We start from the raw sequence: 16139 nt of genomic DNA on the forward strand, positions 1-16139 counted from the left end.
ATAAACAGGACATGTCATTTGTGTTGTGAGACAAGTGAAAGAATACAATATCATTCTCTCATTTTTCTTGTCTATATTTCTTCTCTAATCTATTTTCTTTGTTGGTTGATTTCATAATAAAGACATATTAATAATCTTTTTTAATTATAAATTTTGAGAATATAAAAATTTATTATAACTAATAATCTCTAACATATTCTAATGCGATAGGTCTTCAAGATTGAGAGTATTTTGGTACTTTCATTAAAAATTATATAGTGGTTGATGAATTTTTAGTATAAGTTAATGGGTATTTTTGACCCTTAACTCTTTTGTTTTAATTGGGGATATTTTGGTTCTTTCATTAAAAAAAAATCATGAGTCATACAACCCAAAAAAGGACATTAGCTGGATTTAATGGTAGTGATAATTATTGATCTCTTTTTTAAACTCGGATTGGTAGATTTGAACTTAAAAAAGTTCATAGTGTTGGATGAATTTTGGTATATTTTTATGGACATTTTTTACCCTTAATCCTATAATTATACATACACAAGGTAAATAAGTCATATGACTCATAAGACATAAATAATAGGGAAAATGACAAAAAAAAGGCTGTTGAAATTTGAAATGACAAAATGGGCATGCAAATAACTGAAATGACCAAATGGGCATGAGGTATCAATCTAGAATTTTGTCAATTCGGTAGAAAGACTAAGATGCCCCTGAACCTCTCTGAAGATATGAACTAGAAGAAAACAATAATATACCAAAAGAGAGAGAGAGCTGAGAAGCCGAAGCTGGAGCAGGGGTCGAACTCTGGAAAGAGGGAAAAGGTAAGCAATTTTTCCGTTAAAACGCTAGTATCGCCTGATTTCTTGACTTGCTTTGTTGCTGCATGCTCGAATGAGGATGAGTTTGTGAGTATAAAGGGTTTGGATGAAGAATTTGACCAGGATGAGAGAGTGATGCGTTGGAAATGGAAAAATGGTGGCAAACAGTAAGTATGAGATGGTCAGTGTTGTTAAATTCATTAGTGAAATTGTAAAATCTTATATTTAAGTTGTCAATGAAGTAAGTGGGTGTGTGTGTGTTTTTTGGGTGTTTCAAAAGATAAATGAAATTGATTATTAGAGAACTAAAATATTGATTTATACTTTTTTATTGCAGGTTAGCAAGCTTTGATGACATCTAACATTGGATCTAACATTGAGGAGTAATTTTTTGTGTGTGAATAGAATAACTTTTGAACCCTTAATTTTTTTGGGAGAATAATTGATAGGTAGGTTACCCTTTTTTGTAAATGATGTTAACTGGGTAGGATATATTTGTAATCTAAATGACAAGGAAACATTAGGTGGTGTTTAATCTTAATGTTAACTTGTCATTTCAATACAAGTTATATAACTTCTGTCATAGGCGTACTGGTTTTTGGTAAATATTATCACTTCATTAGTCAATTCCATTATACATATTGTAAAGTCTGAATGTTAATGTAAACATATTATGATGTTCTTCAGATGTACTTGTATGTTATTTTGTCAACACATTTTACCATTTGCTTAATTCCTCCAAGGGAAATGGTGGAAGTTGTCAATGGGCATGACCGGAGTGGTTAATTGATTACAAATGTTGTTATTCACATTACAAATGTTGTTATTATCATTATTGGGGTAGTAAAATTGGCTGAAAATAGATGTTACTTGGGTTTGAAAGAAATGAGTTAACAAATGGCAATAGTGAGATAGTAACTCTTATTACAATAGTTGTAATTCACATTACAAATATTGTTATTATCATGATCAGAGTAGTAAAATTAGCTCCAAATACATGTTAAGTTCATTTCACATTAATCAGTTGCAAATGGCAATAGCGAAATTGTAACTCTCATTACGAAAGTTGTAATTCACATTACAAATGTTGTCATTATCATTATCGGGAGTGTGAAATTAGCTCCAAATATATATTACTTGGGTTTGAAATAAACGAGTTGCAAATGGTAATAGCGAGATGATAACTCTCATTAAAAAAATTGTAATTCATATTACAAATGTTGTCATTATCATTATCGGAGTAGTGAAATTGGCTCCAAATACATGTTACTCGGGTTTAAAATAAACGAGTTGCAAATGGTAATACGGAAGTGGTCACTTTCATTATAAATGTTGTTAATCCCATTATGTGTGTAGTGAAATTTGGGTCCAAATAGATGTAATTTGGCATACAAATAATTGAGTTGCAAATGCCATGACAGAAGTTACAACTTTCATTATGCATGCTGTAATTATCATTACTTGTTTAGTGAAATTATTCCAAAAAAGATTTAAATTAAGCCAACAAATATCATAACTTACAACCCACAACCATAAGTCAAGTATTTTGACAATATCTGGACACTATTTTCACAAATACTATATGTTTAATTTACATAATCTTTACTACTATCACAGATGTTGTCTTTTGGTCAGTGTGGTGGCTTCATTTGATGAAAACAAGCTCAATGCTTTGTCATGTCTTGAATTAAGGTCATGATTCACTAGCCACCACATGAATGCATAATTCAGTAACTTGAAACTGATTTTTCAGCTTCTACTTTGAGCTCACAGGCTGTAAAACAATCTGATTCAAACAGCACAATCATAATTCAGCACTTAGAGACATAAATCATTATGTCCAAATCAGTTTTTAATGTCTAGCTCTTCAATCCTCAAACCAACAATTTTTTTAAAAAAGAAAAAAGAAAGAAAAATCGATTTTATGCCTCGATACTTTAATTTCACAAGCATCAATTCACAAGCAATAACCCACATACTCATATATATACAAATATTTTACAAGTATTGAATCAGCTTTTAACCTTCAAAACATTTCACCTAGTAGTAATATATAATTTGTAAATTATTTCCACTTTCAGAACATGCTAATATATAATCCAGATTCATTAAAAAGTCTCTGAACACCATTATATCAGCTTCTAAATTTCCAAAACTTGAATCCCACAACCTCAAGCATCAATAGCCCCAGAAGCAATGAACACACACACATGTTTGTAAGATGACATGCCACCGCCACTCACTACCCTGATAATGATAGTAACAACATTTGTAATGTAAATAACAACATTTGTAATCAAATTAACCACTTCGGTCATGCCCATTGGCAACTTCCACCATCTCCCTTGGAGGAATTAAGCAAATGGTAAAATGTGTTGACAAAATAGCATACAAGTACACCTGAAGAACATCATAATATGTTTACATTGACATTCAGACTTTACAACATGTATAATAGAATTAACTACTGAAGTGATAATATTTACCAAAAACCAGTATGCCTATGACAGAAGTTACATAACTTGTATTCAAATGACAAGTTAACATTAAGATTAAACCACCACCTAATGTTTCCTTATCATTCAAGTTACAAACATATCCTACCCAGTTAACATCATTTACAAAAAGGATAACCTACTTATCAATTATTCTCCCAAAAAAATTAAGGGTTCAAAGGTTATTCTATTCACACCAAAAAAATTACTCTTCAATATTAGACCAAATGTTAGATGTCATCAAAGCTTGCTAATCTGCAACAGAGAAACATAAATCAATATTTTAGTTCCCCAATAATCAATTTCAATTATCTTTCGAAACACCCAAAAAACACACACACACCCACTTATTTCATTGACAACTTAAATATAGAATTTTACAATTTCACTAATGAATTTAACAACACTGACCACCTCATGCTTACTATTTGCCACCATTTTTCCATTTCCGACGTGTCACTCTCTCATCCTAGTCAAATTCTTCATCCAAACCCTCTACACTCACAAACCCATCCCCATTCAAGCATGCAGCACCAAAGTGACTCAAGAAATCAGGCGATACTAGCGTTTTGACGGAAAAATTGCTTACGTTTTCCTTCTTTCCAGATTTCGACCCTTGCTCCAGCTTCGTCTTCTCAGCTCTCTCTTCTCTCTTGGTATATTATTGTTTTCTTCCAGTTCATATCTTCAGAGAGGTTTAGGGGCATTTCAGTCTTTCTACCGAATTGACAAAATTCCAAATTGATACCTCATGCCCATTTGGTCGTTTCAGTTATTTGCATGCCCATTTTGTCATTTCAAATTTCAACAATCCTTTTTTTGTCATTTTCCCTAAATAATATTCCCCCATCTCTCAAATCTTGTATAATATGTGAGAAAACATGTTAATTACATACAAAAATAAGTATTATTATGGATTTGTACGGATGGTTCAGATCATGCTATGTGACTAAGAGGTGTTCTTAACATTTTTTTTCTTGTTTTTTTTAATCAATACTGAAAGTCAATACAGGTGCCAAAGTCAAAGACCCAAATCTCCTTTCACAACCTCCCCCTTACTCATAGAAGGTGGTTGGTCCAGGATACAAAAAGTACTTTTCATAGAATGAGAGAATTTAGCTAGCTGGTCAGCAATAAGGATTTGTTCTCTAGTGGTATGAACTGGAATAACCATCCACTCCCTATGGAATAAGAGCCTGGCATCATCAACTACGTCTTTAAACGGATAATTCTCATCACAACCTCTACAAAACAGAGACATGACATCTACACCATCAGTAAAAATCACAATCTTCTTGTAGCCTCTGCTCCAACAAAGTTGCAACCCATGAATCATGCCAAGAAGCTCTGCAACAGCAGGCAGAACAGATATAATCTTATAGCTAAATCCCCTAATCCACTGTCCTTGACTAGCCCAAGCATTACCACCACAACCACTTCTGCTATCTTGTAAGACTGATCTATCCACTTCCAATTTGATAAAGTCATCCTGCAAATGGTTGTTACAATCTTTTACATAGTGAGTTGTATCGTAGAACTTACAGTTGGTTATTAAGTCTCTATCCCAGCAAGCACAGAATAGACTATCATGTGTATTGATCGCATTACCAGCTATTCCAAAATCAAACAGCTTAGTACAATGAGGAACCTAGATGTCCCAACACATACAGCCAAAGAGAGTCAACCATTGGATTTTTTTGTGTAAGCATAACATGCCTCTGTAGTTAAGTTCCATTTGACCCATTCTGCTCCTTGTAGTGTAGTGAAAGTAAACCAAAATTGTGGATCGACCACTAACTTCCATCTGTGAATGGCATTGGCGCAATTCCTTAGCAAGTGCATAGAGTCTTCCTCCTCGTCGGATCTAAAAGGGCAATATGCTATTTCTGCAAGTTCTATTTTGCATCTCAAAGCTGCTGTGTTCTAAACATTTTCTACCACACAAGAAAAGTAATTATCAAACAATTATAACTAATAAGTGCCTAGATTCGGTAAAGAGGCTTTAAAAAAGCAAAATAATTTATATCTTATTATCTATGAAACAGGAAGAACATGTAGACTAAAACAAGAAAATAAAACACATTCAGTTCAAGTAAAGTTGATTGTTTTACCCCAAAAAAAGAGAATATCCCAATTAAATACAGTTAAAACACAAAATTCAAATTTTGGTCTACACTTTTAATAAATCGTAATTATGTACAACTAACAAAATTCCTAATAAGTGCTACATAATTAGGAATTTCTAAATCTTGTTAAGTGACCACACTACCTCTCATTTCCCCCTCTCAAACCACCTCTTTTTCTCCAGAGGAAGCTCTATTTTGGTTAGCAGTGAAAGCCACTTATAAACTGTTTATGGAGTTTAAGCATGATTAGGTTGTAATTGTGGTGTTTGGATTAGCAATAAGACAATTTGGCTTTTGCATAAAAAGTCACAATTAAGTAGAAATATGGTGCCTATGGTTTTTGGCTTTTGAAAAGTGGGAAGAGAAGAAATTGAAAAAGAGCTAAGTCCCACCTTTAACATATTTACTTCTCCCTCTGATTCTTATTATAACTATCAAATAATTAATGTGCAAATAACAAAAAATTAGTTAAAATTAGTTTAAAGTAATAAATAGGTTATAAATATACTTTTGATTTTAAATATACTCTTATAATAAATGAGAAAAAGAAGAAAAGAAAATGTATGGGGAAATATAATTAGATAGTATAGTAAAAGAGAGAGTAAATTACATATTATTTAACAAAATTTATGTCTTTTTTTATTATTTTATAACTAAACTTACTTTTTTAATAATAATCCAAGTAACTCCACTTTTATAAACGGGCTCATTTGCAAAAGCCAATCTAAATAAAAATCACATTACCTAATCTAATTTTTAATCCATCTAGTTTTTTCAAAAATCAAATTGAAAATAAGCTACTTTTTCTACCATTAATCTAAACAGACACTTAAAAGTCACCTTTACCCTTGTACAAGTAAATTAAATTGATTTGTTGGGGATAGGCTGTAAGAACAATTTTAACCTCTTGTAGCAACCAAAAAAATGAAAATAGAAAAAAAAATCAGAAAAAATCCAATAAACTGAGAAGGCATAAGAAGTTGTTGTTAACCCAACTGCCTGTGATGGGTTTCAGCTATGCCGGCTAGAACAGGAAAGACGGGCTGATCCTATCGAGCCAGCCTCTTTAGGCCCGAAAATTAAGCAGGCTAGTCTTGGAATTTTCCCTTTCAAACAGGAAACGGGCTTAAAAGGGCTGGCTTGTTTAGGCACTTTTATAATTTTTCATTTAATTCTAATATTAATTTTTTACATTGTTAATGATATTTTGAATATTTAGTTATTATTTTCATTTTGAAATTAAATTTCACAAAATGTTTGATTTATTTAGTTTTAGATAATAATTTGTCCAATTAAATTTTAAAAAATGGGTTAATTTGGACTTTAAGAATGATTTGATTTATATTATATGTGTTGATATTTTTAAACTATATATATTTGATAAGAGAGTATTTTTATATTTATATAACTTGTGATTCTATAGTTTGAATTAGAAATTTATGAGTTTCAAATAACAATGCTTCTCAAACTAAAGTAAAATAATAGCTAGATTGCAAAATTTAAAAGTAAAATTCCTATAAAGAAGAAAAACTAAATATTTTTGCTATGAAAGAAGAGCAATTGATTATAGTAATGATGAAGTTTCAAAAAATTAATGATAGTGTTTGATTATTGTACATTTGTAGTGTTGATGAAACTTTTGGATATTGATGGATGTTTTAGATGTTCTTGGATGTTGATAGATATTAAGATATGATGATATTTTGTATTTATGATTTAATTTTATTCATATTATGCCTTTTATTAATAATTTTATTGGTTTCCTTTTATTTTTGGATAAAAAATGTGAGAAGTATCAAGTATGAAAAATAACATTTTTTCTTTAAATGGGCTGAAAGCTCGCGGGCTGGCCCTAAGCCTATTAGCTTAAGAGCCGGACCTCGTAAATTGGGGTATTTTTAAAATTTCAACTTTATAGGGTCGGGCCAGCCCATATTCCCAACTCGTTGCCAGCCACTAAAGGCAAGCTCAAGAGTCGGAGTGAGTAAAAAGGATGTGCGAGAAAAAGGGATTTTTGATTGAGGAGACAGGAAAGGAGGCTAGTAATCATTCGGGGTGTTAAGATAAATTTATAAGATTCATAAATTCCTAATTAATCCTTGTAAATTTGTAATTTAATATTTCAGATGAATTTAATTAGAATGTTCCCAAACAAAGAATAAATATAAAATTAAAATCTAAGGATAAAAATTAGATCATGTTAATTAGGTTTATTATATTCATTACTCCAATCAGAGTGCCAAATGTATTATTTTTTTAAGGGATAAAGTGCAAATTTGCCCTAGAAGTATACAGTTAGGAGCTATAGGTGTTCAGAAGTTTTTGAGATCTTAATGTCATCCCGAAAGTAATAAAAACGTAGTAATGTTGCCTTGATCATTATCTTTGTTAATTTTAACCGTTAGTTTGATCAGTTTGCTTATGTGACACGCCACCTCATCATCTCTTCCTTCCCCTCTTCCACTTCACCCTTCACCTCATCATCACTGTATTTACATAGCAATGGTAGTGTGGGCGTGGGTTGCAAGGTAAGCCTGCAAGTGAGTTGGTTTTCAGCCAACCTGAGTCCGCCTTGAATTATTATTGTTATTGTATTTAGAGCACTTATTTTTGAAACTAAAGCTTAATAAAATAACTAGTTAACCGTCCCTAACATTAACAATGTATAATTTAGTAGAAAACACTAACAAATTATCCAAAATATTACAAACGTTCAAATAAAAGTATAAAACACCTAATATAACTAAAGTCTAAATTTCATTTTCCAAACAACTAGGTAATATAATTATAATGGGTAATGAATTTTTTTTTATTAAAAAAATGCAGGTTAGACCGTGGATTGATGGGCTAACCTGTCCGGGTACATACTCAAGCGATGTGAGCCAAAAAAATTGACACGAGAGACGGTGACCAGTAAACGTACTCATATCATAGATCCAAGGATTTAACCAAGAGAGGATTTTTAAATCAAAAGAATTACAATAAGTAACCTTGCCAGGAGCATTGTACAGAGATAATTCTTGAAGCGTCACATATTCTTTTCCCTCTAAAGGGTTAAAATTTTTTATATTAGTTAATTAACTTCGAAATTATAAAATTTTATTGATCACCATTTTGCAAAACAACTTTATTCAAACCTTATTACTATTTTCCATCTTGTTTTTGAAAATATTTGAAATACTTTTTTACTTCATGTCAGAAAAGAAGAAGAAATAGTTACTTAATTATGTTACAATTTATATTCTTAATTATAGACTTCATTGTAGGTCTATGAACTTCTATTTAGAACATATTTTTTAGATTAAAGTTAGTAAATGTGACATTTATTTTAATTTACTTTTCCAAAGCGAAATTGGATAAAAATTAATTAATATAATTTGCATTTGGATAATATTTTGTAAAAATATCAGTAAATTTTGAATATGTTTGGATATACCTGAAAAGCATGTTTAAATGTAAAGTGTCTAAAGAAGACATGGATTTGTGTTTGTATTATATGTATATAATTTGATTACTTTAAAAGACATGTTAAAACTAAAATTAAAATAATTAAGAGAAATCCATATCCGAGTAGGTGAGGCTAGTCACAGGCTTAATCACAACCTCTCCATTTATCTGAACGTTAGTACGCTTTTAATATTTGACGCCCAACCTATTCCTACTTGAGCAAAATGCTCGAGGCATCTATAAATTAGACCTGTTTACTTGTTTATAATGGAAGTAAAAATGTAAGGTACAATCCAAATTAAAAGAGAGGAAAATTATCAAATGTGTAAAAACAAAAAGAAGTAAAAATGTCAGATGCACAAAACGGAAGGGGAAAGTAAAGGGAAAGATGAAAGGAAGGTTGCCGTTAACAAACCTCCTTTTCCATTTCCTCATGTGAGTCTTTAGTTAGCAGAACGGAGAAAGTGGAAGAAGGAAGGAAGAAGAAGAAGAGGGAAGGCATACATCTGAGTTTCCTCTCTTTTGTTAGCTAGCAGAATGGAGAGAATGGTACGTAGCAGAAAAGAAGAACGCGAAAGCCAACACAGCTGAAGAAATAAGAGAGATAGAGAGAACGGCAAATATTAGGATATGTGAAACACTACAGAAAAACAGGCAAAATTTAGTATGTAATAATGTGAGAGGGTACTGTTTAATTTTGAGATGAAAGCTTCACGTTCTCACTCTTCTTTCTCCAGCAGGGTGGGGAGAAGTTTCAGAGAAGAGTTCTAGCAAGGAAGAATCACTGGGTACTGTCTAAAATTCGTATAAGAATATTATACCTCGTGCACTTAAGCCTTGAAGCAGAAAAGACTTCAAGGTCAGAGGCTCAGAGCAGTATTTTCCAGAATTTTGATAGATTATAGATCATGGATTGTTAAGCGAAACAACAGAAAAGTCATCCATATTAAGTTTGCTGCCATAGCAGAACTTAAAAGTTCCGTATCTTTCCAACTAGTTTTCAGTGTTAAAAGTGGTCCTACAAAGCTCGATCCGATTAGCTGATTGCTTGGATACCTAGTAATAGGATCCAGAAAAAGCACTAGATGTCGTGTGGCCCAAAGGGTTATTATTATGAAAAAACAGAGCATATATACTGAACAAACTTAAGCATGTTTAAAAGATTTTCAGTTCCTTCATACAGGCCTAATAAAAAAAGTCCAATATCGTTTTTGTCCATACCATATAATTCTTGGGAAGCTAAAGCATAATTAACAACTCTATTACAACTTTGAAGTTGAATTCGGACTTCCGCTAACAAGTTTGTGCCGGTGATTTATTATTTATTCCCACTGGCCTAGTCCTTCCTTTTGCATAGGTCGAAAAAGTATATCTTGCGGCTCATCTTGCCATTTCTACTTATATCCTCAAATCCTTCATATGAAAATTTGTAGCACACATTAAGATTATTAAAACTCTGTTTTTTTGCATGCTTCGATGAATATTCACAATTTCATTTTCATTTTTTTCTGGTTCCAAACATCATGGGCTTCAATTTTCCTTCTTCTAGCATAATGGTTTTTCATCAATGGCTCAAGATGATCAAATCAATATAAAACGGCTAATGGTTAATTTTCTTTCATACATAAATATTTGACAAATTTCATTTCTGCCTCAAGCATACTTGTAATTATCAATCTAGTATAAAACAGCAACTAGCAAGTATATACAGAATCAAAATTAAAACAGTAAACATAAATTATTAGAAGCCAAGCAACCTAGTTCGTTTCACAGTGTGCCCCTATTTGACCTACCAAGTTTATTCGGCTTCTCTTTGTATCCAATAGAAACATATAATTGAACACATAGATCATGCAAACCATCAAGCTTACAACAACCAAAAAAAAAAAAATTGTATGATCAAATGCCGGTAATGAAGATCGTTGAAAGTAACATTATATTATATATCACATAGCAAATCCATCCAACATACAGTTGTTACTAAGCCTGCATCACAAAATATTAACTAAAAAGGATGATCCTACGTTGACCAAGCCAAAGAAGTACAGATCCTGCAAGAAACATGATAGTGTGTTTTGCATTAAGATAATATGTTTTTAGGGCATTAAGAAAGAAACAAGATTACTGCATGTATCATTGCCAATCTATTGGTTAGGTACGTTGCCGGCCACTAAGTGATCTGGATTCTGTCTGTTACTCTTCTTGCAAACCGATAGAAGGTTTGTCTACAAGTGCGACTGAAGAGCAATGGCCTAAGGAAGACCGGGAAGGCCGCCCAAAATTCAAAAGCAAATCCCTGTCTGAAGCTCAAGTGAGATTCTTGAGGGAAATGTGAGTGGTCATATTCAAGATCTCCATCTGATAACAAGCAACAGAAACTCAAACTTGTATGTAACAAGATCTGCCATGTACATAATGCATGGAGAAACTTCACGTAAAGCCCATTACAGTGACGATATCTTCAATACAAACTCAGAAGTAAAGAATTATCAATTCGATGCTCTATTTTAGCAGCCACTTCCGTATTGGATCATGAGATCGTATGAATAAGAAAAGTATTAAATGCGTAAAAACAAAAAGAAGTAAATATTAGTCACACAAAAGGGAAAGAAGATGCATATGAATGGAATCTGGGAAAGTAAAGGGGAAAGATGAAAGGAAGGCTGCCATTAAATGTCCATTTCCATTTTCTCATGCGAGTTTGTAAGCCAGCAGAATGGAGAAAATGGAAAAAGGAAAGAAGAAGACGAAAGGCACAAATATGAGTTTGCCTCTTTTGTTAGCTATGGAGAAAATGGAAGAAGGAAAAAAGAAGATGAAAGCCTCAGAGCTGAAGAAAGAAGAAATATAAAGAGAATGGCAAAGATTAGCTTGTGATGTGAGAGGGTGTGAAAATGGCATACCGTTTCTCTCCACTAACCTTCCCATTTTGTTACATTTCCCAGTTTGCGGTGCTATATGTAATAGTGAAATGATTATTGGTACAAAATGGCATTTTGGTTATAATGTTAGCATGATCACATTTAATTATTAACATTTTTATTGGCTATTTATTTTTTTTCCTAGTATGAATGGTGCAAACCTCTAGTCAACGTTCGTGTGGGTTGTTGAAATTGAATTTGATTGTGATGGTATTCTTTAATTTAGAAGTTCTTGATCAACTGAGATTTAATAAATTTAATTTCAATGCGTCTTTTAACTACTTTTAGTTTATTTAAATTTGAATTTATAACTGTGGAAGGATTGTTTAATCAATATTTTAATATAGATAAAATAGGGTTATGTTAGCTTAATGATATGACACATTAAATACTAAAGACCTTTTGAGAAGCCCATAGTGTAAGGAAATTAGCCATTACTCTTATTTACGGTAGATATCCTAGCTTAACCCCAAAAAAAAAAAAAAGTAATTTTATTACATTTGCAGGAATTTAGGAATGACGAAAGCTTTAGGGCTGAGGAAAGAAGAAAGATGAAGAAAATGACAAAAATTAATGTGATGTGAGAGGGTGTGAAAGAGCTATGGTATCCAGTTTCTCTCCCCTAATAACCTTCCCATATGCTGCCTTCCTCTGCTTTAATTTGAGCGACATCGTTTTGTGAAAAAATTGAAAGCTTTGTTTGGAAAACCCTAAAAAAACACTTTAACAAGTATTTTTATGTAGTGAAAAACAAAACTCTTTTCACATACTTATACAGCATAAAAACACTTAAAATGAGTTAAATCAAACTTTACATTAGTTAAATGAGTTATGTTATATTGGAGGTATTAAAAACTAGACCAATCAGTAATCTGGTCGAGATAGTGTTTCAATAGTCAGTGACTTAAATTGGAGTCAACTTGGGGTTAGACAAGTCATGATTAAAATATTCTTTTAAAATGATAAGAATAAAACTGAAAGCATTAAGATATAAAATATAATTATAAAAGAAATGTAAATAAGCATTTCCAACCAAAAAAAAAAAATAAGTAGACAACTATATAATTTCCATAATTAATAATTTTGTTGGAAAAAAAAACATAACATAATTTTATATTAGGAAAAAAATCCTCCATAGTCCATACCCTGCAGTTGGCACTAATGGAGTATATAATAATAACAACAATAATAATAATAATGAGTTTTAAATTTTAAAATGGCTTAGGACCTGAAAAAAGAAAACGTGGAAGGGTGAAAATGAGCTTCTGTCGAAAACTGTAAGATAAGACGACGTGACATATAACCATTGAATCATCTTCTTTTAATTAAAAGTAAATAAATTATAACCATCCATTTCAAATGAAGGGCTATATATGATACATTAACTTCTTAGTACATTACTTTCAATTCCAGGCTTTGAAATCTACAAATCTCGGGCTCTCTTGCAGATCTGGTTGGATTGAGAAAGTGGAAGAAATTAGGGAGGGGCTCTGGTGTTCACCACGAACAAAACAATGGCTCAAGATCGATGATTAGGCTAAGAGTTTGACTGGTTTTTCCTTTTTCTTAGTTCATTTTCGTCTCTCTCCATTCATTTAACTCTTCTTTTTTATTTTTCTGATGGTATCTTTTTTGTTTTAAATACCTGGCATTTCCAACACCTGGGAGCTTAAAAAATTGAATTGGTAACTCGTCTTATCTGGGTTACGACCGAGTCACTCCCGAGTCGCAGCGGGTTGTTTTCGCATTGGGATGGAGGCTTGACCGGACCAAGCAAGTAACTGGGCCGCTCGTTTTTGGGCCAACACAACCGGCCCGATCTGGTTATCAGTTTCACGCCCTTCTTCCTCCAGGATTGTGGGAAAGTGGAAGGTACTAATAGGAAAATGTTTCGCAGGGTTCCAACAAGAGAGGGTCACTGGGGGCAGTTAATCAACAAGCATAAAAGTCGTACATCTCATGCTTTTTAGCCTCAAAGCCGCAAATACTTCAAGCCTGAGCAGCATTTTCCATATTATAGATTGTTAAACAAAACATTAAACAAGTATTCATACCACTCATTTGTACTCCATTCTCGCATACTAGGAGTCTATTAAATTGATAAAATTTTTCATGTTTATCCTTATAAAAAAAGATCGGGTAAATATACAAAAATATCTATAAACTTATATTAAAAGTACACTCACCACGATAATTTTTTTAGAAGTACAAAAATATCCATAAACTTTAGAAATAGAAATAGGAGAAAAATGACATTTCGGTTAACGAGAGTTGAGAGTTAACATCCGTTTCTTTTCTCAGGCTTTTGCCAGCTGGTATTCAAGTGCAGCTTATAATGTGAAAGTACAAGAATATCCCCTACTAAAAAAGGTTAAAAACACCCTCTGGCATCTCCGAGGCTGGACGCCGGGCGGCTCTTACTGAAATAACGTCGGTCCATCTTCCTGTGCAGCACCAAGATAAAGAACGGCGAAAAACCAAAAAAGCATCTCAGAAGCCATTATATATATATATATATATATATATATAAAGAGAAAAAAAAATCCCCCTTCAGTAAAAGTCTATTTGGCTCGGCTCAATAAGAGGAAAAGAAGGGGAGGGATTTTAATGAAGGGAAGGAAAGAGGAGGAGAGTGAAAGGATTTTAATATTATCTTATTTAAATTTATAAAAATAGAAGGGAGGAGAGGATTTTTAATATTACTTTATTTGGTTCATGAGGGGAGGGAAGGAAAAAATATTTTGACATAGATAATTTTGCCCTTATTTTATTTAAGATTATTTTTTTCAAATTTTATAGAATGTTTAATAAAATAGAATTGTAAATAACATTTAATATATTGAAGAATACTTATACCAAAATTCCAATATATTCTAGAGCGTGAAGTATTATTGAAAAGAAGACTGAAGTAATATTTAGCCATAATTTGTACTGTATCCTATCTTTGAATGAAATATTTAGTCAAACAAATAAACTCATTAGACATGGGACTTCGTTTTCATCTATTTTTATCTTTATGGCTACAAAGCTTTGAGGATGTAAATTTTGACATATAAAATTATATATGTCAAAATTTAAATCCTCAAAACTTTATTCATTGAATTGTTCATTTTATCTTTTCAAATTTTACATTTACATGCAAAAAAGAGAGCAGCATCTGAAAACAAGAAAAATATAATTTAGGATAGTATAGAGATATTAAAAATAAATATGGACATAATAGTCACAACATGACAAAATATTATCCTTTTTCTCCAAATCCTCCCAATTTTAGAGGGGAGGTTGAGGAGGAGAGGGGAGAAAAATTTTAAAATTTTTTTTCCTTTCCTGCTAAAATTTATTTGTTGCTAAACAAGAAAAAATAATTAAAATGCACTCATACCAAACGCACTCTCAGTTTCTCAACAAGCGTCAGCAAAATACTGGAGCAAGAAAGTAGTAACAGCATCTAAGGAATAAAGGAATAATCAAAGAACTTTTGAAAGCCCGAGAGTATTTTGGATGAGTGAAGATGAAATCCAGTTATCACTCTATCCATAACCTTTGATTGAATATTTTCAAGAGTTATGACTCTCGGATAAATAGATGATTCATCCAGATAAAAGAAAGGATAGAGCGATGACGAGAAAAATGGGTTTTGCAAACTGAAATCAATTTTGACAAATGAAGAACTAAAATAGATGTTAGTTCTCTCAAAATCCTCCTGTTCAAGTCATTCATGGATCAGACCAGTATATTGCTCTTGTTCCGGCTCTCATTGTTTGGCTTATCAGATGAAGGCTCTGGTAAAGGAATATGGAATAGAAAAAACAAGGACAGGAAGAGTGTGCGGAAAATGAGTACCGTGATTTAGATATGAATCCTGGGAGATGTTTCCTTTGGAAAACACTTGAATGATGATGAGGACGCCGATCCATTGATGAAGAGCAAATTTGCTTACTCGGTTCAGATACGAGCCTAAAAATCTCATAATTTCTCGAATTATTTTGGAACGTTAAACGTGAGCCTAGTTTGGACGGGTTCATTACCGGCAGCCGATGCTTGGATCTGGTTCAAACGTGGGAGAGTTGCCAGATGAAGGGTAGAGGGATCGAGAGAGAAAGAAGGACCGAGAGACATTTTTAGTCAAACTCTCCCTCCCTAACAGTCAACATAACAGGGATTGACCGAGGCGTTATTTTTGCTCCCATTTTTGAAGTTTATAAGTACTTTTATACATTCAAAAAAGTTATAGTATTGACGGTAGATGCACTTTTGATATAAGTTCATAGATACTTTTATATATTCATCTAAAAAAATATTAAAGAAAAAAATATGTTATGCATTTTGTCTCACATG

This window comes from Neltuma alba, unplaced genomic scaffold, assembly GCF_004799145.2.
Source record: "Neltuma alba isolate B1F8T4 unplaced genomic scaffold, ASM479914v2 tig00012214_pilon, whole genome shotgun sequence".
Taxonomy (NCBI): Eukaryota; Viridiplantae; Streptophyta; class Magnoliopsida; order Fabales; family Fabaceae; genus Neltuma; species Neltuma alba.